The 26060-nt window shown below is 37.8% G+C and overlaps 1 pseudogene; it reads left to right on the top strand.

Moving 5' to 3' along the window:
* Window positions 1-8865: 8865 nt before the first annotated feature.
* On the top strand, window positions 8866-9197 carry LOC124517429 (cAMP-regulated phosphoprotein 19-like; annotated as a pseudogene).
* Window positions 9198-26060: the final 16863 nt, after the last annotated feature.

Here is a 26060-nt window from a genome sequence, read left to right as displayed (position 1 = left end):
AGCCAGGTCACGATCTCGCGGTCCGGGAGTTCGAGCCCCGCGTCGGGCTCTGGGCTGATGGCTCAGAGCCTGGAGCCTGTTTCCGATTCTGTGTCTCCCTCTCTCTCTGCCCCTCCCCGTTCATGCTCTGTCTCTCTCTGTCCCAAAAATAAGTAAAAACGTTGAAAAAAATTAAAAAAAAAAAAACACACACATGCACACACACACACACACACACAAAACAAAACAAAATGAAAAACAAAGAACAAAGGCAATGAATAGAAAGCAGTTATAAGTATGGTGGATATGAATCCAACTGTAATGATAATCACTTTAAATGTGAATGATCTAAATATAACAATTAAAAGAGAGTATCAGAGTAGGTAAAAAAAAACTCAGCTATATGTTGTCTATAAGACAATCACTTCAAATATAAAGATACAGATGGATTAAAAGAAAAGGGATGGGTCAACAAATGGTGCTGAAATATTGTTAATCCACAGTTAATGCACACACAAAACAATGAAGTTGCACCGTTACCACAAACTCTTAGAAGAAAACAGGAGAAAAGTTTCAGGAAATTGAATTTGACAAAAGATTTCTTGGTATGGCACCAAAGCCATAAGCAACAACAACAAAAATGAATAGACTACATCAAAATATAAAACTTGTGCATCGGGGTCCCTGAGTGGCTCAGTCAGTTAAGCGTACAATTCTTGGTTTTGGCTCAGGTCATGATCTCACAGTTTCATTGGTTCAAGCCCTGCTATTAGCACAGAGCCTGCTTGGGATTCTCTGTCTCTCTTTCTCTGCCACTCCCCCATTTGCATGTCTCTGTCTCTCTCAAAATAGATAAATAAAAAAAAATTGTGCACCAAATGATGCTATCAGAAGACTTGAAAGACAACACTCAGACTGGGAGAAAATATCTGCAAATCACATATCTGATAAGAGAATAATATCCAGAATATATGGAAAACTTTTAAAACTCAACAAAAAACCATCCAATTTAAAAGTGGGCAAAGGATTTGAATAGATATTTCTCCAAAGATGATATACAAATAGCCTACCAGAACATAAAAAGATGCTCAAATCACTGGTCACTAAAGGAATGTAAATCAAAACCACAATAAGATACTATTTCATACATATTAGAATGGCTATTATTAAAAAAAAAACCAGGAAAATGTGTGGAGACATTAGAACCCTTGTACATGGCTGGTAGGCATGTTCAGTGGTGCTGCCACTGTGGAAAACAGTATGGAGTTCCTCAAAAAATTAAGCACAATTATCATTTGATCCAGCAATTCCACTTCTAGGTATATACCTAAAAGAATTGAAAGCAAGATTCAAACAGATATTTGTATACGAATATTCATAGCATTATTCACAATAGACAAAAGATAGAAACAACCCAAACATCTATCAACAGATGAATGGATTTTTAAGAATGTGATATATACATATAATTAAATATTATTAATCCTTAAAAAGGAATGGAATTCTGATACATGGCACAACATGGAAAACTCCCAAAGTGACATAAGTCAGACAGAAGACAAATATTGTATGATTTTGCTTACATAAGTGTTTTAGTTAGGTATGACTGCTATAACAAAATACCATAATCTAGGTGGCTTGTAAACAACAGAAATGCATTTTTCATAATTTTGAAGGCTGGAAAGTCTGAGATCAGGGTGCCAGCAAGGTCAGTTTCTGGCAAGAGCCATCTTCCAGGTTGCAGGCTGCTGACTTCGCATTGTATCTTCATGTGAGAGAGAGCAGAGCAGAAGAAAGCTCTCTCACGATTCTTATAAAGGGCATTAATCTCATTCATGTGGGCTCCTCTCAAAGTCTCCACCTCCTAATACCATCACACTGGGAGGTAAGGTTTAATGTAAATTTTGAGGGAACATAAAAATTGAATCCATAACATTGAGACACCTAGAATAGGCAAATTCACAAAGACAGAAAGTATAATAAAGATTATTACAGGTTGATGGGAGGGAATAATGAGGTGTTATTGTTTAACGAGTATAGTTTCTGTGATCAATGTTTCCATGATGAAATACTTCTGGAAACAGTGGTGATAGTTGTACATTGTGAATGTATTCAATACCACTGGATTTTACATTTAAAATGGTTAAAGGTAAATTTTATGTTATGTATATTTTACCATAATAAAAAAAATTTAAATGAATGTAGAAAAACATACCATGCTAACACTAAGAAAGTTGGAGTAGCCACATTAATTTCACACAAAGCAGGTTAGAAATCAAGGAAATTTTTCAGCGATAAAAGGGATCATAATGATAAAGGGATCAATTCTCCAAAAGACCTAACAATTCTTAATGTAAATGTACCCAAAAAGAGAGCATCAAAATATATGAGGAATGATAACTAAAAGAGAGCAGGGGTGGGTATACTAATATGAAGTTAGGCCTCAAAACTAGTCTTAACAAATTCAAGAAGATTGAAATTATACCAGGTATCTTTTCCAATCACAATGGAATGGAACTAGAAACAAATAGCACAGGAAAAACTGGAAAATCCACAAATATGTGGAAGTTAAATAGCACAGTCTTCAACAACTAGTGAGTCAAAGTCACAAGGGAAATTAGAAAATATCTTGACACAAATGTTGGGGTGCCTAGGTGACTCAGTTAGTTAAATGTCCAACTCTTGATTTCGGCTCAGGCCATGATCTTACTGTCCTGAGAGCAAGCCCTGTATCAATCTCCATGCTGAGCATGGAGCCTGCTTGGGAATTCTCTCTCCCTCTCCCCCAACACTCCCCCAATCCCTTTCTCTCTTTCTCTCTCTCCTTTCTCAAAATAAATAAATGAACATCTTTTCAAAAAAGAAAAAGAAAATATCTTGAGACAAATGAAAATGAAAATACAATATACCAAAACTTAGGGGATGCAACAAAAGCAATACAAACAAGGAAATGGATAGCTAAAATGTCTATATTAAAAAAGAAGAAAGATCTCAGATAAATAACCTAACTTCACACCCAAAGAAACTATAAAAGGACAAAGTAAGCTCAAAGGTAGCAGTAGGAAAAATCAGAATGGAGATAAACAAAATAGAGAATAGAAAAGCAATAGCAAAAAAATCAATGAAACTAAGAGTTATTCTTTTTATCAGCAAAACTGACAAACCCTTAACTAGATTAACTAAGGAAAAAAATACTAAAAAACTTAAATCAGAAATGAAAGAAGAGACATTACAATTGATGTCACAGAAATTAAGTGGATTATAAGAGAATACTATGAAAAATCTATGCCAACAAATTGGATAACCTAGAAGAAATGGGTAAATTCCTAAAATCACACAACTGACAAGAATGAATCATGAAAAAATAGGAAATTTGAAAAGTATATAGTCAAGAGTTAAATCAGTAACCAAAAACTTCACAACAAAGAAAAAGCCCTTGACTGGATAAGTTCACTGAAGAATTCCACTAAACATTTAATAAAGAATTAACACAGGGGCACATGCATGGCTCAGTCAGTTAGGTGTCCAAGTCTTGGTTTTGGCTTAGGTCATGTTCTCACGGTTCATGAGTTTGAGTCCTGCATCTGGCTCCTCACTAACAGTGCAGAGTCGACTTGGGATTCTCTCTCTCCTTCTCTCTCTCTACCCCTCCCCCACTCATACTTGCTCGCTTATTCTCCCTCTCTCTCAAAATAAATGAATAAACATTAAAAATATCTTAGACACAAAATGGAATGGACATAAATAGAAAGGCATCCTATGATCATGGATTGGAAGACTTAATATTGTTAAGATGTCCACACCATACAAAATGATCTACAGATTTAATGCAATCTCCATCAAAATTCCTATGACATTTTTTGTCAGAAATAGACGTTTTTGTCTTAAAATTCATATGGAATCTTGAGGGACCCTGAATAGCCAAAACTATTTTGAAAAAGAGGAATGAAGGTGGAGGAGTCATACTTCCTGATTTCCAAATATAGTACAAAGATATTGTAATCACAACCGTGTGGTATTTGCATGAAGGCAGACAAATAGACCACTAAAATAGAATAGAAACCCCAGAAAAATATGGTCGACAAGATCTTCAACAAGAGTGCTGAGATGACTTGATGGGGAAAGGATAATATCTTCAACAAATGGTGTTGGAAAACTGGATATCCACATGCAACAGAATGGAATTTTATCTTACACCATTAAAACACTCCTTTTTTTTTTCTCAACCACTCTGTCTCCCACACACTTCTGGCCACCCAATGTATTGATTTGTCTACACCAGCCAATTCTCTAGTTCTTGGTAGATGCTGATTGATTGGTGTCCTACAACTTAACTCAGTTTTCACACTAACCTTCCTGTAGTTAGTGCAGACCCCATAAACTAAGGGCTCAGTCTCACAACTCATATGCCAGTCACAGCTCCCAAGTTTTCACCTATACTTCTGACTAATTGGCTATAAATTGGAGTTTCCCCTCCCCTCCCACAAACTAGAGTGGCTCACAGAACTCAAGAAAACACTTACTTACATTTACCATTTTATTATAAAGGATATAACTCAGAAACAGCCAGATAGAATAGAAGCATAGGATGAGTATGTGGAAAGGGTTGTGGAGCTTCAGTGCTCTCTCCAGGCACACTACTCTTCTAGTAACTCCATGTGCTCACCAAACTGAAAGCTCTCCAAACCCCTTCAGTTAGACTTTTTTATGGAAGCTTTCTTACACAGGTATGATTGATTAAGTCATTTGCCCATTGTTGATTACATTGATCTCTAGCCCCCTTCCCTTCCTTGGAGGTCAGGAGGTAGGGCTGACATTTCTATCTAATTACATGGTTGGTTCCCCTGGAAAACATCACCCTTCCCATTCCTGTGGGGTTTCTAAAAGTCATCTCATTAACAGAAGCTCAGGGTGTGGTTCAAAGGGGCTTTTTATAAAAAAACAAAAGTGAATCTTTCACCTTTATCACTCTTACCATTTGGGAAATTCCAAGGATCTTAGTAGCTAAGATCAGGAAAAGGGATGGAAACGAAATAAATATATATACAAATCACATTATTACACCATCTACAAAAGTTAACTTTAAATGGATTAAAGACCTAAAACTATAAAATTTCTAGAAGAAAACATAGGGAAAACTTCATGACACTGGGTTTGGCAATGATTTCTTGGATATGACAACAAAAGTACAGGCAACCAAAACAAAAATAGACAAATGGGACTACATCAAACATCAAACATCAAACTTTTGTTCATCAAAGGATTCAGAATGAAATGAAAATTTCTGAATATTTGAATCATTATATTGTACACCTGAAACTAATATAGCATTGTATTTTAATTATTCTTGAATAAAAGAGGAATATTATGAAGAACTTTATGCTCACATATTTGACAACTTAGATGAAATGGATCAATTCCTTAAAGACACAATCTACCAAAACTCATACAAGGAGAAATAGATAACTGAATACACCTACATCTTTTAAAGAGGTTGAATTCTTAATTAATAATCTTCACAACAGAAAACATCTAACTCAGATGGTTTCATGTGTGAATTCTATTAATCGTTTGCATAAGATGTAATACCGATAATCTACAATCTATTCCAGAAAATCAAAGCAAAGAGAACACTTCCTAACTCCTTGTGTAAAGCCAGCATTACACTAATACCAAAACTAGACAAAGACTTTATAAGCATATAAAATTACATGAACAAATGGAGGGCTGATGGGGGTGGGAGGGAGGGGAGGGTGGGTGATGGGTATTGAGGAGGGCACCTTTTGGGATGAGCACTGGGTGTTGTATGGAAACCAATTTCACAATAAATTTCAAAAAAAAAATACAGACCAACATTTCTCATAAACATAGACATTTATAATTGTTAGCTCTTCCTGATGGATAGACCCTGTGATTATTATATAATGCCTTTCTTCATCTCTTGTTACAGCCTTTAAAGTCTAGTTTGTCTGATATAAGTATGGCTACTCCAGCTTTCTTTTGGCTTCCAGTAGCATGATAAATAGTTCTTCATCCCCTCACTCTCAATCTGAAGGTGTCCTCAGGTCTAAAATGAGTCTCTTGTAGACAGCAAATAGATGGGTCTTGTTTTTTATCCATTCTGATACCCTATGTCTTTTGGTTGGTGCATTTAGTCCATTTACATTCAGTGTTATAGAAAGATATGGGTTTAGAGTCATTGTGATGTCTGTATGTTTCATGCTTGTAGCGATGTCTCTGGTACTTTGTCTCACAGGATTCCCCTTAGGATCTCTTGTAGGGCTGGTTTAGTGGTGACAAATTCCTTCAGTTTTTGTTTGTTTGGGAAGACCTTTATCTCTCCTTCTATTCTAAATGACAGACTTGCTGGATAAAGGATTCTCGGCTGCATATTTTTTCTGTTCATCACATTGAAGATCTCCTGCCATGCCTTTCTGGCCTGCCAAGTTTCAGTAGAGAGATCGGTCACGAGTCTTATAGGTCTCCCTTTATATGTTAGGGCACATTTATCCCTTGCTGCTTTCAGAATTTTCTCTTTATCCTAGTATTTTGCCAGTTTCACTATGATATGTCATGCAGAAGATCGATTCAAGTTACGTCCGAAGGGAGTTCTCTGTGCCTCTTGGATTTCTTTTTTTTTTTTTTTTTAAATTTTTTTTTTCAACGTTTATTTATTTTTGGGACAGAGAGAGACAGAGCATGAACGGGGGAGGGACAGAGAGAGAGGGAGACACAGAATCGGAAACAGGCTCCAGGCTCCGAGCCATCAGCCCAGAGCCCGACGCGGGGCTCGAACTCACGGACCGCGAGATCGTGACCTGGCTGAAGTCGGACGCTTAACCGACTGCGCCACCCAGGCGCCCCTGTGCCTCTTGGATTTCAATGCCTTTTTCCTCCCCCAGTTCAGGGAAGTTCTCAGCTATTATTTCTTCAAGTACCCCTTCAGCACCTTTCCCTCTCTCTTCCTCCTCTGGGATACCAATTATGCGTATATTATTTCTTTTTAGTGTATCACTTAGTTCTCTAATTCTCCCCTCATACTCCTGGATTTTTTTTATCTTTTTCTCAGCTTCTTCTTTTTCCATAATTTTATTTTCTAGTTCACCTATTCTCTCCTCTGCCTCTTCAATCCGAGCTGTCGTCGTTTCCATTTTATTTTGTATCTCGTTTAAAGCGTTTTTCAGCTCCTCCTGACTGTTCCTTAGTCCCTTGATCTCTGTAGCAAGAGATTCTCTGCTGTCCTCTATACTGTTTTCAAGCCCAGTGATTAATTTTATGACTATTATTCTAAATTCACTTTCTGTTATATTATTTAAATCCTTTTTGATCAGTTCATTAACTGTTGTTATTTCCTGGAGATTCTTTTGAGGGGAATTCTTCCGTTTGGTCATTTTGGATAGTCCCTGGAGTGGTGCGCTGAAGGGCACTTCCCCTGTGCTGTGGTGTATAACTGGAGCTGGTGGGTGGGGCCGCAGTCAGACCTGATGTCTGCCCCCAGCCCACTGCTGGGGCCACAGTCAGACTGGTGTGTGCCTTCTCTTCCCCTCTCCTAGGGGCGGGATTCACTGTGGGGTGTCGTGGCCCATCTGGGCTACTTGCACACTGCCAGGCTTGTGGTGCTGGGGATATGGCATATTAGCTGGGGTGGGTAGGCAAGGTGCACGGGGGCAAGAGGGGCAGGCTTAGCTGGCTTCTCCTTAGGTGATCCACTTCAGGAGGGGCCCTGTGGCACCAGGAGGGAGTCAGAACCGCTGCCGGAGGGTTGGCTCTGCAGAAGCACAGCATTGGTTGTTTGCGCAGAGCAAGCAAGTTCCCTGGCAGGAACTGGTTCCCTTTGGGATTTTGGCTGGGGGGTGGGCGAAGGAGATGGCGCTGGCAAGCGCCTTTGTTCCCCGCCAAACTGAGCTCTGTCGTCCCTGGGCTCAGCAACTCTCCCTCCCTTTGTCCTCCAGCCTTCCTGCTTTCCGAGCAGAGCTATTAACTTATGACCTCCCAGATGCTAAGTCCCGCTTGCTGTCAGAACACACTCCGTCAGGCCCCTCCACTTTTGCCAGCCAGACTTGGGGGCTCTGCTTGGCCGGCGGGCCGCCCCTCCGCCCAGGCTCCCCCCCGCCAGTCCATGCAGCGCACACCACCTCTCAACCCTTCCTACCCTCTTCCGTGGGCCTCTCGTCTGCACTTGGCTCCGGAGACTCTGTTCTGCTAGTCTTCTGGTGGTTTTCTGGGTTAGTTAGGCAGGTGTAGGTGGAATCCAAGTGATCAGCAGGAAGCACAGTGAGCCCAGCGTCCTCCTATGCTGCCATCTTCTGAAAAGCCAATAAAGTTAAATTTAAAAAAAGAATTGGAATTTATTTTAATTGAGATATAATTGACATATAGCATTATGCTCATTTTCAGTGTCATATAATAATTCAATATTTGTATATGTTGCAAAATGGTCACCACAATAAGTTTAATTAACATCCATTATCACACATAGTTAGAATTTTTTTCTTTTGATGAGAACTTTTAAGATCTACTCTGCTAGCAACTTTCAAATATACAATATAGTATTATTAACTATAGTCACCATGCTGTACATTATATCCCTATGACTTATAACTGGGAGTTTGTATCTTTTGACTATTTTCACCCATTTTGCTCACCCCACACCACTGACCCCTGGCAACCACCAATCTATTCTCTGCATCTAGTAGTTTGGGTTTAGGTGTTTTTGTTTTTTGTTTTTTGTTTTTTTGGTTTGCTTTTGTTTTAGATTCCACATACAAGTGACATCATAGAGTACTTGTCTTTATCTGCCTGACTTATCTCATATGGCATAAAGGCCTCAAGATCCATCCACGTTGGCAGAGATGGAAAAGTGGGGTAAGAGGGAGCCATGTGTCCACAGAAGTCTCTGACAGAGCCTCCACAGAGGAGCAGAAGGCAATGGAAGACAAAGTAACTAGTCCAGAGAAAGCTGAAGAAGCAAAATTAAAAGCAAGGTATACTCATCTAGGACAAAAGCTTGGAGGTTAAAATTTCTTAAGGAAACGATAACATAAAAGGCAAAAATATTTTGATTCTGGGGTTACAATATGGCTAAAGCAAAAATCAATAAGCCACTTCCTACTGCAGCTCTGGATAAGACAGAAGTTACTGGTGACCACATTCCCATTGCACAGGACCTACCTCAATGGAAACCATCCCTTGTTACTAGCAAGCTGTTGACTGATTAAAAATGCTGAATTGGAAAAAAAAATCCATCCATGTTGTTGCAAATGACAATGTTTCATTCTTTTTTATGGCTGCATAATGTGTGTGTGTGTGTGTGTGTGTGTGTGTGTGTGTGATTTTCTTTATCCACTCAATCATCAAGGAATGTTAAGTTGCTTGCATATGTTGGCTATTGTAAATAATACTGCAGCTAACATGGGGGAAGGTGGCCCATAGATCTTTTTGAGTTAGTGTTTTTGTTTTCTTTGGCTAAATAACCAGAAGTGGAATTGCTGGGTCATATGATGTTTCTATTTTTTAATTTTTTGAGGAAACGCCATACTATTTTCCATATGTAAATATAGCATTTACATTCCCACCAACAATGCATGAGGGCTTCCTTTTCTCTACATCCTCACCAACACTTGTTATTTCTAGTCTTTTTGATAATAGCCATTTGGTGTGATATTTCATTGTCATTTTGATTTGCATTTCCCTGATGATTACAGATATTGAGCACCTTTTCATGTACCTGTTGGCCATCTGTGAATAATTAGAACTTGAAATTAAAAACACACGCCATTTAAATGGGCACCAAAAAATTGTAATGCTTAGGAATAAGTTTAACAAAATATATAAATTATTTATATGAAGAAATCTAAAAAATTTTGATGAAAGAAATCAAAGAAGATCTAAATAACAGGATAAATACTGTGCATGAATGGATGAGATATTTTTTAAATACCAGTTCTTCCCAATGTAATGTATAAATTCAATGCAACCCCAATCATAATCTTGGCAAAATATTTTGTGAGTATTGCAAATTCAATTATGAAGTTTCTACACAAAAGCAAAATATTTAGAATAACCAACACAGTATTACAGAAGAAAAACAAAGTCAGAGGAGTGACCATACTTAACTTCAAGACTTACTATAAGTGGAACTAGAGTGTATTATGCTAAGCAAAATAAGTCAGTCAGAGAAAGACAAATATCATATGATTTCACTCATATGTGGAATTTAAGATACAAAACAAATGAACATAAAGGTCTCTTCCTTAATAATATAGAAACAGAGAGGGAGACAAACCATAAGAGACACTTAAATACAGAGAACAAACTGAGGGTTCCTGATGGGGTGTTGGGTTGGGGGAAGGGCTAAAGGGGTGAGGGGCATTGAGGAGGATACTTGCGGTGAGCAATGGGTGTTATTTGGAAGTGATGAATCACTAAATTCTATTCCTGGAATTATTATTACATTATATGTTAACTAACTTGGAATTAAATTTGAAGAAAAAAAAAGACTTACTATAAAGTTTACTATAAAGTTACAGTGACCCAGGCAGAGTGGTATTTCTTAATAGATAAATAAGTCAATGAAACAAAACAAAGAGTCCAATAAAAGTTCATACAAACACAATAGATTGTCTTTGACAAAGAAGCAAAGGCAATTCAATGGAGAAAGGATAGACGCTTATTAAACAAATGGTGTTGGAAAAATTGTAAATTCACATGCAAAAAAAAAAAAGAAAAAGAGTGGCTGAGTGAATTAAAAAAAAGACACAGACCTAATATCCTTCACAAAAATTAACTTAAAATTAAACTTAAATGTAAAATGCAAAACTGTAAAACTCTTAATAGATAACAGGAAAAAATTTGAAGCAACCTTGGTTTGGCAATGACTTTTTAGATACAACACCAAAAACTCAATCCATGAAAGAAAAAAAAATTCAGTTATTCCAAAGGAAATAACAAGATAAAATCTCTGGGAAAAAAATCTTAGTAAAATAGAGACAATAATTTACCTGATAAGGAGTTAAAAGTAATGGTTACAAAGATGCTCACTAAACTGGGGGAAAGAATGGATAAACACAGTGAGAACATCAACAGAGATGGAAAATATAATAGAAATCATAGAACTTCTGAACTGAAAAATACACTAGAGGGGTTCAACAACAGACTAGATGCAACATAAGAAAGAATCTGTTAACTCAAAGATAAGGCAGTGGAACTTACCCAATCAGAGCAGGAAAAAGAATGAAAATGAAAAAAAAAGAGAAAGAAATAAAAAAGAAGATAGGTTAAGGGAAAAAATGGGACAACATCAATTGGACTGACATTCACAACATTGGGCTCCTAGAAGGAGAAGAGAGAGAGAAATGGGCAGAAATCTTATTTGAAGAAATAATGGCTGAAAATCTCCCTAACCTGGGGAAGGAAATGGCCATCCAAATCCAGGAAGTTCAGAGAGATCCAAATAAGAAGAACCCAGTAACTTTGCCATTAAAATGACAAAAGTTAGAAACAAGGAGAGAATATAAAAGCAGCAGGAGAGGGGCACCTGGGTGGCTCAGTTGGTTGAACGTCTGACCTCAGCTCAGGTCATGATCTCAGTTTGTGAGTTTGAGCTCTTCATCAGGCTCACTGCTGTCAGCCTGTCAGCACAGAGCCTGCTTTAAATCCTCTGTCCCCCTCTCTCTGCCCCTCCCCAACTAGTGCTCTCCCCAAAAATGAATAAATATTTAAAAATAAAAATTAAGGGGCGCCTGGGTGGCGCAGTCGGTTAAGCGTCCGACTTCAGCCAGGTCACAATCTCGCGGTCTGTGAGTTCGAGCCCCGCGTCAGGCTCTGGGCTGATGGCTCAGAGCCTGGAGCCTGTTTCCGATTCTGTGTCTCCCTCTCTCTCTGCCCCTCCCCCGTTCATGCTCTGCCTCTCTCTGTCCCAAAAATAAATAAACGTTGAAAAAAAAAAATTAAAAAAGCAGTAAGAGAAAAAAGACTTGTTACATACAAGGGAACCTCCACAAGACTATCACTAGATCTTTCAGCAGAAACTTTGCAAGCCAGAAGAAAGTAGTACAATATTTTCAAAATATTGTGGAAAAAGCTTCTAGGTTTTTAGGTTTGCAAATAAGTTCTTTTGAGTAATACATAAAAGATAAAGAGAAAGGAATATAAGCACACCACTAAAGAAAATTGTCAAACCACAAAAGTAAGGAAACAAGAGAAGAAAGGAACAGAGAAGAACTATGAAAACAGCCAGAAAACAATTAACAAAATGGCAGTAAGCACATTCCTATCAATCATTACTTTAAATGTAAGTGGACTAATTCTCCAATCAAAAGACATAGAGTAGCTGAATGGATTTCTTTTCAGAAATATCCATCTATATGTTGCCTGTAAGGGACTTGCTTCAGATATAAGGACACACAAAGACTGCAGGTAAAGGGGTAGAAAAAGATATCCCATGCAAGCAGAAACCAAAACAAAGCTGGAGTAGCTATACTTATATCAGACAAGTAGACTTTATTTTATTTTTTACAGGGTTTTTTTTTTTTTTTAATTTTTTTTTCAACGTTTATTTATTTTTGGGACAGAGAGAGACAGAGCATGAACGGGGGAGGGGCAGAGAGAGAAGGAGACACAGAATCGGAAACAGGCTCCAGGCTCCGAGCCATCAGCCCAGAGCCTGACGCGGGGCTCGAACTCACGGACCGCGAGATCGTGACCTGGCTGAAGTCGGACGCTTAACCGACTGCGCCACCCAGGCGCCCCTACAGGGTTTTTTTTTGAAGGAATCATCATCATCATCATCATCATCATTATTCCTACACAAAAACATAAAACTTGAATGGTTCTAGATTTTTCCTCCTGTTGGGTTGTGGCCACTTCCTCACTGGGAGGGAAAAAGTACATCCATATTGGTTTCTCTGAGGACCCCGTGCAATTCAAGCAACAAAACCACAACTTACCAATTTTAAAGCCATCCTAAAGATTCCTTTGTCCTCCTCATATTTTCAGGAATAGTGTAGCTATGTTCCAGAATATATTGGCAACAGTTCTGAATACCCTCCCAAGTCCACACCAAACAGGAAACCAAGAATGTTCTTGGATCTGTTCTCACTTTCGCCCCTCAAGAACTCAGGAGTTCAACAAGACAAATAGACTTTAAAACAAAGACTGTAATAAGAGACAAAGAAAGGTGTACATTATGATAAAGTGGTCAACCTAACAATAAGCTATAACATTTTCAAATATTTATGCATCCAATGTAGGAGTGCCTGAGTATATAAAGCACACATTAACAGAGTGAAAGGGAGAAATAGACAGCAACACAATACTAGCAGGATACTTTAACAACCCACTTACATCAATGGATAGATCCTCCAGACAGAAAATCAATAAGGAAACATTGGCTTTAAACAATACATTAGACCAGATGGACTTAACAGATATTCACAGACCATTCCAACCAAAGAATACAGATTCTTCTCAAGTATACATGGAGCATTTTCCAAGATAGATCATATGTTAGACCACAAAATAAGTCTTAATACATTGAAGAGAGCTGAAATCATATGCTGCATCTTTTCCAATCACAATGGTATGAAACTAGAAATTAATTACACAAGTAAAAGTGGAAAATTCACAAATATGTGGAGATTAGACCATGCTACTGACAACTAATGCTTCAAAGAATAAATCAAAGCAGAAGTCAAGACATGCTTTGAGACTAATGAAAATGGAAAAATAACATACCAAAATTTATGGGATGTACCAAAGGCAGTTCAAAGAGGGAAGTTAACAGCAATAAATGCTTATGTCAAGAAATAAGAAAAGACTCAGGGCACCTGGGTGGCTCAGAAGGTTAAACATCTGACTTCAAATCATGATCTGCCAGTTCATGAGTTTGAGCCCCATGTCAGACTCTCTGCTGACAGCTCAGAGCCTGGAGTCTGCTTCAGAGTCTTTGTCTCCCTCTCTCCACCCCTCCCCAGCTCGCACTCTGTCTCTCTCTCAAAAATAAATAAACATTTAAAAAAAGAAGAAAAGTCTCTGGGAATGCAAGCTGCTGCAGTCACTCTGGAAAACAGTATGGAGGTTCCTCAAAAAACTAAAAATAGAACTACCCTATGACCCAGCAATTGCACTACTAGGCATTTATCCACAGCATACAGGTGTGCTGTTTCAAAGGGACACATGTACCCCCATGTTTATAGCAGCACTATCAACAATAGCCAAAGTATGGAAAGAGCCCAAATGTCCATCGATGGATGAATGTATAAAGAAGATGTGGTATATATATACAATGGAGTATTACTTGGCAATGACAAAGAATGAAATCTTGCAATTTGCAACTATGTGGATGGAACTGGAGGGTATTATGCTAAGTGAAATTAGTCAGTCAGAGAAAGACAAAAATCATATGACTTCACTCATATGAGGACATTAAGAGACAAAACAGATGAACATAAGGGAAGGGAAACAAAAATAATATAAAAACAGAGAGGGGGACAAAACATAAGAGACTCTGGGGCGCCTGGGTGGCGCAGTCGGTTGGACGTCTGACTTCAGCCAGGTCACGATCTCACGGTCCGTGAGTTCGAGCCCCGCGTCAGGCTCTGGGCTGATGGCTCAGAGCCTGGAGCCTGTTTCCGATTCTGTGTCTCCCTCTCTCTCTGCCCCTCCTCCGTTCATGCTCTGTCTCTCTGTGTCCCCAAAAAATAAATAAACGTTGAAAAAAAAAGTTTTAAAATAAAAAAAATAAAAAAAAAAACATAAGAGACTCATAAATATGGAAAACAAACTGAGGGTTACGGGAGGGGTTGTGAAAGGGGGATGGGCTAAATGGGTAAGGGGCAGTAAGGAATCTACTCCTGAAATCATTGTTGCACTATATACTAAATAGTTTGGATGTAAATTTAAAAAAATAAAACAAGTTAATAAGAAAAAAAAAAGATTAGGTCGGCACAAAACCTGCTTCTTGACTAGGAATAATGGCTTCATAACAAAGTCATTTTCCATGTTAATCTGATTTTCCTCTATAACCTAATATTGTCTTTTTTTACTGCCTTAAAGTATTAAATATAAATAAAACATAAATTCTGATATGTTTCCATGAAAAAAGGAACCACAGATTTCAATGTTATCAAGTACCAATCTTCTCATTACATACCCAGGATTTCCAAAGGATCTCACATTCTAAAAAGTAAATTTTTCCTTTATTTCAGTGTAAAAATCCAAAATACTCTAAAATCAAATTTTACTGAAAGCATTTAATAAACTATTAACACAATAAAATAGAGACATGTAAGCTGGCAGAATCCAGGTTTCAAATAAGCAAATGAATTCAACATGGTCTAATTCATATTGTGTTAGAATCTATACAGACAGTGCTAAATAAAGCCATCTATTTAAAATCTTTTTGGGACTATCTAGTCTTCAAGATTTTGTTTCAGAGTAAAGGACCTTCTTGGAACTTCCCAGAAGCCTCTGGTTGACCAGAGAACCAAAGGTAGAAGGACATAGTGAAACTGCAGAAGATAAAGATGGTCCCTGTGCAGGCTGTGCTGCTCTGCCCTGCTTTCTCTGGAGAAAGGCCATGACAAAGGCCTCAGGGAGTCTATTAAGAAAGACTTTCCATGATGCTTACTGGGGTATCCTATTCTATCATTTATATAGGTAAATTACATGTATAATAATAAACTACTGCTTCTTTGAAGAATTTGATTAAAAAAAAAGAAAAGACCCAAATAAACAATCTAATTTATAGTACAAAGAACTAGAAAAAGAACAAGCAAAACCCAAAAGTAACAGAAAGAAGGAAATAAGAAAGATTACAGCAGAAATAAATTAAAAGACAATTTTAAAAGATCAATGAAAATAAGAGCTTGTTCTTTAAAAAGTAAACAAAATTGACAAACTTTTGGCTAGATCCACTGCGAAAGAGACAGAGATAGACACAGAAAGGGAGGAGACTCAAATAAATAAAATCAGAAATGAAAGATGAGATGTTGCAACTGATACCACAAAAATACAAAGGATCATAAAAGACTGATATGAACAATTATACACCAACAAATTGGGAAACCTAAAATAAAAAGATAAATTCCTGGAAACCCATAATCTACCAAGACTGAATCATGATGAAAAAGAAAAGCTGAATACTGATCACTAGTAAAGAAATTGAATCAGTAATCAAAAATCTCCCAACAAACAAAAGTCTAGGACCAGCGAGCTTCATTGGTGGATTCTTTCATATATCCAAAGAAGAAACATTCAAAGAACCTTCTCAAAGTCTTCTAAAAAACATAAGAGGAGGGAACTCTTCCAAACTCATTTTACAAGGCCAGCATTAGCCAAATACCAAAGCCAGACAAGGATGCCAGAAGAAAAGGAAATTATAGGCCAATTTCCCTGATAAACATAGATGTAAAAATCCTCAATAAAATATTAGCAAACTGGGTACAATATATTAAAAAGATCACATTTTATGATCAAGTGGCATTTATTCAAGCAATTCAAGGATGTTTCAACATCCACAAATCTGTTAATGTGATACACCACGTTAAGCAAATGAAGGATAAAAATCATATGATTATCTTAATAGATGCATAAAAAATATTTGTCAAAATTCAACATCCATTTATAATAAAAACTCTCAACAAAGTGGGTATAGAAGGAATGTACTAACATAATAAAGGCCGTATATGAGATATCCATAGCTAACATCATACTCAGTGGTGAAAGCTGAAAATTTCTGCTCTACACTCAGAAACAAAGTAAGGATGCCCCGTCTCACCACTTTTATTCAATATACTACTGGCAGTACTAGCCACAGCAATTATATAAGAAAAAGGAAAGGCATCCAAATTGAAAGATAGGTAAAAGTGTCACTATTTACAGATAACATGATGCTATATAGAGAAACCTGTAAAGACTTTAGCAAAAAACTATTAGAACTAGTAAGCAAATTGAGTGGGATACAAAATTAAATACATAAATCTGTTCCATTTCTACTCACTAAATATGAATTACCAGAAAGACAAATTAAGGAAAATCCCATTTACAATTATATCAAAAATAATAAAATACCTAGGAATACATTTAAACCAAGGAGGTGAAAGATTTTTACTCTGAAAAAATATAAGGCATTGATGAAAGAAATTGAAGAAGACTGAAATAAATGGAAAATATATCATGCTGGTAGATTGGAATAATTAATATTGTTAACATGTCCTTACTACCCAAAGCAATATCCAAATTCAATGCAGTCCCTAACAAAATACCAATGTCATCTTTCAGAGAACTAAAAAAGAATCCTAAAATTTGTAAGGAACCACGAAAGACCCCAAATAGCCAGCCAAAGCAATCTTGAGAAAGAAGAATAAAGCTGGTGGTATCACCCTCTCTGATCTCTAACTATCCTCCAAAGGTATATTAATAAAAATAGTGTATTGACACATAAATAGACACATAGGTCAATAGAACAGAATAGAAAGTCCAGATATAAGCCCATCCTTATACAGTCAATTAATCTTTGACAAAGAAAGCAAGAACATAAATGTTGTCAGGGAAAATGGACACCTACAAGCAAAACAGTGAAAGTGTACAACTTTTCACACCATTTATTTATTTATTTATTTAAATTATTACTTTATTAATTATTAATTGTTATTAATTATTAATTTAATATTAATTATTATTAAATTTATTTATTAAAATAAACTCAAAATGGATTTAAGGCTTAATTAGAAGACAAGAAACCATAACAATTCTGGAAGAAAACATAGGCAGTAAGCTCTTGAACATCAGTATGAGCAATAATTTTTTGGATCTGTCTCTTTAGGCAAAGGAAACAAAAGTAAATATAAACAAATGGGACTGCATCAAACTAAAAAGCTTTTGCACAGCAAAGGAAACCTTCAACAAAATGACAAGACAACCTACTGAATAGAAGATGTTTTCAAATGATATAACTGATAAGGAGTTAACATGCAAAATATATAAAGAGCTCACATAACTCAATATAAAAAAATCCAATTAAAAATGGGAGGAGGAAGTGAAAAGATATTTCTCCAAAGAAGACATACAGATGGCCAACAGACACATGAAAAGATGCTCACCATTACTAGACATCAGGGAAATGTAAGTCAAAGCCACAATGAGATATCACCTCACACCTGTCAAAATAGCTGTTGTCAAAAAGAGAATAATTCACAAGGATGTCCTTGGTGCACTGCTAGTGGGGATGCAAAATGGTACAGCCATTATGAAAAACAGTATAGAGTTTCCTAAAAAAATTAAAAATAGAATGACCATTGAATCTAGCAGTTCCCTTCTGGGTATTTATCTGAGGAAAAAGAATACATTAATTTGTAAAGATATAGGCACCCCATGTTCATTGCAGCATTATTTACAATAGCCAAGACATGGAAACAACCTAAGTGTCTATCAATATTACTCAGCTGCAAACAAAGAATGAAATCTTGCCATTTGCAACAACATGGATGAACCTAGGGGATATTATGCTAAGTTAAATAAGTCAGACAAAGACAAATACTGTATGATTTCACTTATGTGTGGAATCTAAAAACAAAACAGAAACCAACTCATATATACAGAGAACAATTTGGTGATTTTCAGAGTGGGGGGGGAGGAAGGAGCAAAATAAGGAAAGGGGATTAAAAGATATAAATTTCCACTTATAAAATAAATAAGACATGAAGATGCAATGTACAACATGGAGAATATTGTTAATAATATGTAACAACTTTGTAAGGTGACAAACAGTAGCTAGATTTGCCATTGTGATTGCTTTGTAAGATATATAAATGGTGACACACTATAGAATCATTGAAACTAATATATTATGCATCAACTACACTTCAAAGGAAAAAAAATGATCAAAAAAATGTCTGCTATGGAAGACAGTTTGGCAGCTTCTTACAAAGCTAAGCATACTCTTACCATATGATCCAGCAATCAAACTTTTGGTATTTATTTAAATGAGTTGAAAATTTAAGTGCATGCAAAAATATGCACAAAACAGTTTATTTATAATTGCCAAAACTTGGAAGCAATCAAGATGTCCTTTAATAGATGAATGGATAAATAAACTGTGGAACATACATACAAAGATTATTATTCAGCAATAAAAAGAAGTGAGCTATAGAGCTACAGAAAGATATGGAGGAAACTTAAGTGAATATTGCTAAGTGAAAGAAGCCAGTCTGAAAAGGCTATATAAAGTATGATACTTATGTGACATTCTGGAAAAGAAAAAATTTTGGAGACAGTGAAAACATCAGTGGTTGCCAACGGTTCATGGGGAGAGGGAGAGAGATTGACAGGTGGGACAGAGATCAATTTTTAGGGTGGTGACACTATTCTGTATGATACTGTAATGGTGCATATATGATATAAGGCAGTCGTTAAAATGCATAGTACTGTACAACACAAAGAATGAAGTCTAATGCAAACCATCAATTTTAGTTATTTTAAAATGTTAAGTTCCTATTTGCATTTCATAACTTTTTTGTCTTCAAGTGTATTTTATCTTTTATTAATGTAGCCACTTCAGCTCTCTTATTGTTACTGTTTGCACATTATATCTCTTTACTTTAATCCTCTGAATCTAAAGTGTATCTCTTATCAGCAGCATATTGCTGCATCTTGGATCTTAATTCTAATCTGACATCTCTGCCTTTTGGTTGGCGTGTTTAATCCATTCACGTTTATTTTTTTAATTTGTCTTGTTGAAACTATCCCTGCCATTTGGATATTTGTTTTGTTCTTTTATTCTTCCCCACTGCCTTCTTTTGTAGTAAGTAGATATTTTCTAGTGTATCATTTTCATTCTTTTGTTGATTTTTTTTACTATTTTGGTTTTAGTTGTCTTCAGTAATTGTTTCAAACCTGAAGCACTGAGGGAGGCAGAATGGGTGTCAGAAGACTTGTCAGAGTTACCAGGTATATGCAAACTACTGTCTATGCTTTCTCCTGCCTGCTGGAGCTACTGACTTCTGGAAGCCTATCTGCTTCAGTCTTTCTCTCTGGGGATTAATTTTGCCTCTAGGTCCCAATTTGGTCTGTTGCAATCTGAGCCTGATGTACTCAGACTTTTTGACCTGGGTTCTGTTTGCAGTCACCAACTGTGATCTCAAGGCTTTCTGATCTTTGAACAGCCCTACTTGCTCTAGTAGAAGTCAATAAGTAAACTTTTCTAGGTGCAGAAAGTGGGGATCTGAATCAGATAATCTTGAAGTTTCTTTCAAATTCCATTATTCTCTGATTGCCTTAAAATAGTATTGGAAAGATTTCTTAGCTTCTACTGTTCCCATGCATTATCTTCTTAAATCTCTGCAAAGTTTCAGGTGGGTGCTTTAAACACCTTTATGCCTGATAAACTGTTACTGAAATCATAACCCTTTATGATATGACTGTTCACTGTTAGACTTTTGTATTAGAAAACTACAGGATATCTTAAATATGTTTTCTGATAGATCTAGGGCAGCAAATCCCTTCTGGATATTTTTCTCAGAAATTACATTGAAAGAAATAAACAGCTGTCAGGAGTATGAAGGCTAAACCATTAGATTGCTGAGTCAGTGCTCTGGAAGTTACAATATGTCCTAGAATGCAAGTCACATGCCCTGACATTCAAGTACTCATTTTCTTTTTTGAGGGTCAACATAAATTAGTAGTGGGAGGTTGAAAAGAAGACAGGGGAATTACTGGCAAATACAAATGCATGTAGAAGTAGTGACCAACATTCTAATTGTGCAGGCATGGTCAAACATACAGATAATATTCAAAATATGATTAATACCTAATTTGTGGAAAGCCATTCTTAAGTAAATGGTTCTCTTTGTCCATTACAGCTATTGAATTATATATTTCTTTGTTGGCTTGGTCTTATTTTTCCCTGCAAGACCCTATAAAACAGTTGTAATGAAACATAGTATTGTAAATATATAAAACCAATGCACTTATCCTTAAAACATATTTCATTCTAATGAAGTAGAGTCAAAAGCCTTATTGCCAAGTATGTTCCCCCTTTGGCAAGATACTAGACTTGAAATCCAGGCTTTGAGGATTTGGTTGATTTTTTTTTTTTTGCCTGCTATTTAAATGGCCTACACTTGACTTACAGCTTAAACCACATGCTAACGAGAGAAGAGAGTCCTGTTATCTGTCTCTGCTGGCCCTTGAGGCCTTCTTCTGTCTGGTAGAAAAAAGGTCTCATAAAGGAGGTGTAAAAGAAAGACTTCTTCCTTCCCTCTGAAGGGTGGTTGGTAGAAGAAGAGCAAGAAGGGTCTGCCCCAGTGGTCAACCTGATGTAGGCGTTGAACATGCTTCATGGATTTCCAGCAGGAAGGGACGCAGAATGCCTGGGCTCCACAAGGAGCACCTGAGTGGGGTCCCTTGAGCCAACATGAGGTGACCCTGCCTACTTAAGAGCACTGAGTGGTCAGGCAGAGAGTTCTGAACCCAGCACGGAGCTGAGCTGAGATCCACTGGGCTGGCCCTGAGTCAATGGTAGTGTGGTGATGCCAGGCTGCAGAGGGTCCAACAGGGTGGCATGGAGGACACTAGATGGAGGAGAAACAGGGTCTCAGGGCCCATGCCCCATACAAATGGCTCCTGAGCTTACAGGTCCCACCACAAATCTACCAGCTCCAGGCCTCAGCTCAGAAGCCAGCAGGACCCCTCAACCAGGCAGCCAAGGGTATCACTAGGACCCAGAGGAAGACGATAGCAGATGAGTACCCCAGGCAAAAGGAAACTGGGAAGCTGATTAGTGTCCGCAGGGTAATTTAAAGTATTGTGTGCATCTGAGGTTTAAACTTGATGCGCCTTTTAGTTGGGTTCTGTTGGTTTGTTTGCTTTGTTTCCCTGCTAGAAATAGGAAGTATTTAAAGAAGGCAAGAAATTATATAAACAAAATAAGAAACGATGTTTTCTCTTCACATGCAAACTGTGGCTTATATCATTGCAAGTAGGTTACAGGTTGACAGGAAGTATACACATATATGTGCACGTGCACACACATACACACACACACACACCTGCTGTAACCCAGGTACAGAACTTAACAGAAATCAAAGTCAAAGCAGAGCTAGGCAGACACAGCCTTCTCTGCGTGGCTTTCTCCTGCCCTGAAATTCCTTCCAGGGCTCACAGTTGCCGGTGAAATCTTTTCCTGCAAAAGAAGTTCTGTCCAATTCTTGTTAAGTCTCGTACACTGGAGCTGGTGGCACCATTTCAGAAGAACTTCCACAAACCATTTTAAGAGAACATTCATCAACATAGAGAGCTACTAGTTTTTGAAGCTAAGTTGGCACCAGTGCAGCCAATACTCATCCAGCATTATTGTACACAATGTACATGTATACAGATGATTATGGGTGTTATGTACACATTATTTTACTTATGAAACTAATTTTTTATCAAGTCAACATTTTACCCATCTTAGAGTTTTTAGAATGTAGTGATCAGTGTCAGAGTATCTCCTTCAGGAAAAATAAGATAAAAACAGAGAAGGAGGCAAATCATAAGAGATTCTTAAATACAGAAAAACTGAGAATTGATGGAGGGGTGTTGGGTGGGGGGATGGCCTACATGGGTGATGGGCATTAAGGAGGGCACTTGTTGGGATGAGCACTGGGTGTTGTGTGTAAGTAATGAATCACTAAATTCTACTCCTGAAACCATTACTACACTATATGCTAACTAGCTCGGATTTAAATAAAATTTTTAAAAAGTTAAATTAAAAAAAATAGTATCTCCTTTGGGTCATTGCAGTGTGGTCAGGAGGGACTTGGAGTCTTGGCACAGAAACTGCTCCCCTGGGGTCCCTGAGACATTTCCCATCTATTTAGCAATACCCAAGACCAAGACCAGATGAAGAGAGCTTTCCCAGACAGAATCAGACTGACCCTGCCAAATCCTTTCAGGAGTTTCCCATCTCTTGAACTTAATGTGGAAGTTCAAAAAGCTATACAATTTTTTCCTTACATTGTACTGAATATACTTATTGCAATATGCTTATTGAAATACTATTTCATCTTTTTTAAAACTAGTCTCTGAAATAACAGCTGTCAAGGCCTCTTTCCTATCACACTAAGTTGATTTGGGTTTTCCTTTTCAATAATCTCTTCCTGCATCATCCTTCCTGAACACTGCCCTAAGTCACTTCTTCGTTTCCCTATTTTATTTCTCATATCTGTATTTATTTCTCATATCTGTTTTTTTTTACCACAACTAAGTTACCACAAGAATTTCCAATATACACATGGTAATATTTGACACTATCTGTTGGGACCAGAGGTCAGAATCTGTTTGACCTTGGGAAAGCTTTTATGACCCACAAATTGAGTACTGTGGGACTCTCCATTTTGTGGAAGAAGAATTTGGTGGGAATTTGATAGACCCAAAAGCATTGGAGGCATTTGTGTTTGGAGTTAGGCACCCTGGTCATGGCACCAGGTTTGGAGGAAGGTGAGCACCAGCAAGAGCATTTGAGAGTGTTGTCACCTCAAAGGGGACTCTGGAAGTTCCCTTTTCTGATTTTTCATGTGGAATATTGATCAATCCAGATTCTGTAGGACTTTCTGAAGTCCTTCCTGTTGGACTCATTCTCTGTTGTGGGAATGGCCATGACTTTATCAAGTTATGGTACCACGTAGACAGAAAGGCCTTGCTTCCCACTGGAAAATTCTAAAGTCTGCCAAAACTCTAAAAATATGAGCTAAAACACATGAGTAGGGTCTACTGTTCTAGGATATAAAAGTTTAAATATGTTGAAAAAACTAACTGGCCAAGGTTTCAGGAATGGATACATTTGTCTCCACTGGTGTTGGTCAGGTAGCTAGTGGGGGCTTTCTTAGCATTTGGATGGGACAATTCTTTGTTCGGAATTTTCCCATGTATTATCAGACAATGAGAGTCCTGGGCCTCCAGGTACCAAATGACAGTAGCACTTCTATGTTATCATGGCAAGCAATAACACCCTCTATACATTTCTGAATGCCCTGCTGGAAGTGGTACCTTCTTCCAGTTGAGATCAACTAGCTCTAGCCTAAGAAGTATGAATGATTTCAGAGCAATTTGTTAAAGTTAGAATTTCATGTTTGCAATCGATTTTTTAATGTTTTTATTTATTTTTGAGAGAAAGAGACAGAGCACAAGTGGGAAGGGACAGAGAAAGAGGGAGACACAGAATCTAAAGCAAGCTCCAGGTTTTGAACTGTCGTTACAGTGCCCAATACAGGGCTTGAACCCATAAACCGTGAGATCATGACCTGAACCGAAGTCAAGCGCTTAACCAACTGAGCCACCCAGGTGCCCCTGTAATCAATTCTTTAAATTTTTTTTTTTCCTCAACGTTTTTATTTATTTTTGGGACAGAGAGAGACAGAGCATGAACGGGGGAGGGGCAGAGAGAGAGGGAGACACAGAATCGGAAACAGGCTCCAGGCTCTGAGCCGTCAGCACAGAGTCCGACGCGGGGCTCGAACTCACGGACCGCGAGATCGTGACCTGGCTGAAGTCGGACGCTTAACCGATTGCGCCACCCAGGCGCCCCTGTAATCAATTCTTTAAATCAAAAGTTACATTTTTAAACTTTCAGTTAGTAGAACTACTAAGTCTAACTGGGATCATGCTAGTCTCCACTTAGTTGGCCCCAAGCTTTTTAGAGTCTTTCTACATGAAGTGTGGTCCTCAGACCAATAGCATCAGCATCACCTGGAAGGTTGTTAGAAATGTACAACCTACTGAATCAAAAACAATATTTTGACAGGTCCCTGCTTAATCCATACATATGTTAAAATTTGAGTGGGATGCAATGCTTTAGAGAATACCCTGGACAATCTTGTGACAGCTTCTTGTAGTTAGACTCCCCCATCCCCGCCCCAGTGGCACAACTGATTTGCATCCCAACCCCCAATGATATAAACCCTTTTGATTTGTACTTTTCCATTGTAGGTGAATGTAGAAACTTCTCTACCCAAGAATCATCAGGTTCTTCCCTAACCTGGGTTCCAACCACATCAGCTGAGCTATCTGGTAATTATGAGAAAGCCAGGATATCAGGCTTCTTAATTATTCCTATTACAGTCTGTGATGGTCTAATATAATCTGTCCCCAGGCCTGGACTTGTGCCAGATCAGCCTACATTTTAAGGTAAAATCTGGAATTATTTATTCAGGATATACACTGCCTGGTGGTGTCTGCCTTTCCCACTTGTTGCTTTTGTCATTTTATTTTTTTAAATGTTTATTTTTAAGAGAGAGAGAGCGCAAGCAGGTAAGGGGGAGAGAGAGAGACACACACAATCCAAAGCAGGCTCCAGGCTCCAAGCTACCAGCACAGAGCCCGATGTGGTGCTCAAACTCACAAACCGTGAGATCATGACCTGAGCTGAGCTCAGATGCTTAACGACTGAGCCACCCAGGTGCCCCTTGGTATTTTATTTTTAACCCAACCTTTTCCCTGGTCTAAGAAAACCCTACTATCAGATTCACCCACTCCTATTTTCTGTCATCTGCAGCAATAGATATCCAAAAGGCCCCAAGACCACAAACGTCCAAAGGAACAAATGAATGGGGGATTGTGCCTCTGTGTTACCAGCAGGGATCTCGCACAAAGGGCCACTTGTACCAGTCCCATTTACAATCAGCTGACTCTCTGGACACTCTGAGCATCTGTAACTCTTGAACTTGCCTGCTCCTGTCTGCAACTGGTTCAACAGTGAACTCAGACCGATTAAAATTTCCAAAGATAACCTGAGTATAAGTCTGCCTGGGCTCAAGAGCACATCACTTCTTTCTTACTTGTGCCAGTGAAACTCACACTTGCCCAGAAATTAGCAAACATTTTGCAGGTTGTTAACAAAGAAAAGAATGGACAATCCTGGCAAATTTACTTTGGGATTATCCTTTTTTTCCTTCTGCCTAAAATCTGATTTAGATTTTAGATTCCTACCCAAGAAGATTTTTAGGCACATTTAGATGTATTGTGGGTTTTATTTTGAAAGGGCATTTTAAAAATTACAGTAAAATAAATAAAACAAAACTTACCATTTTAACTATTTTAAAGTG

Source organism: Lynx rufus, unplaced genomic scaffold, assembly GCF_022079265.1.
Source record: "Lynx rufus isolate CCGP_SWC_20201006 ecotype Redwood Valley unplaced genomic scaffold, mLynRuf1.p SCAF_21, whole genome shotgun sequence".
Taxonomy (NCBI): Eukaryota; Metazoa; Chordata; class Mammalia; order Carnivora; family Felidae; genus Lynx; species Lynx rufus.
This window is presented reverse-complemented; position numbering and strand designations above follow the sequence as displayed.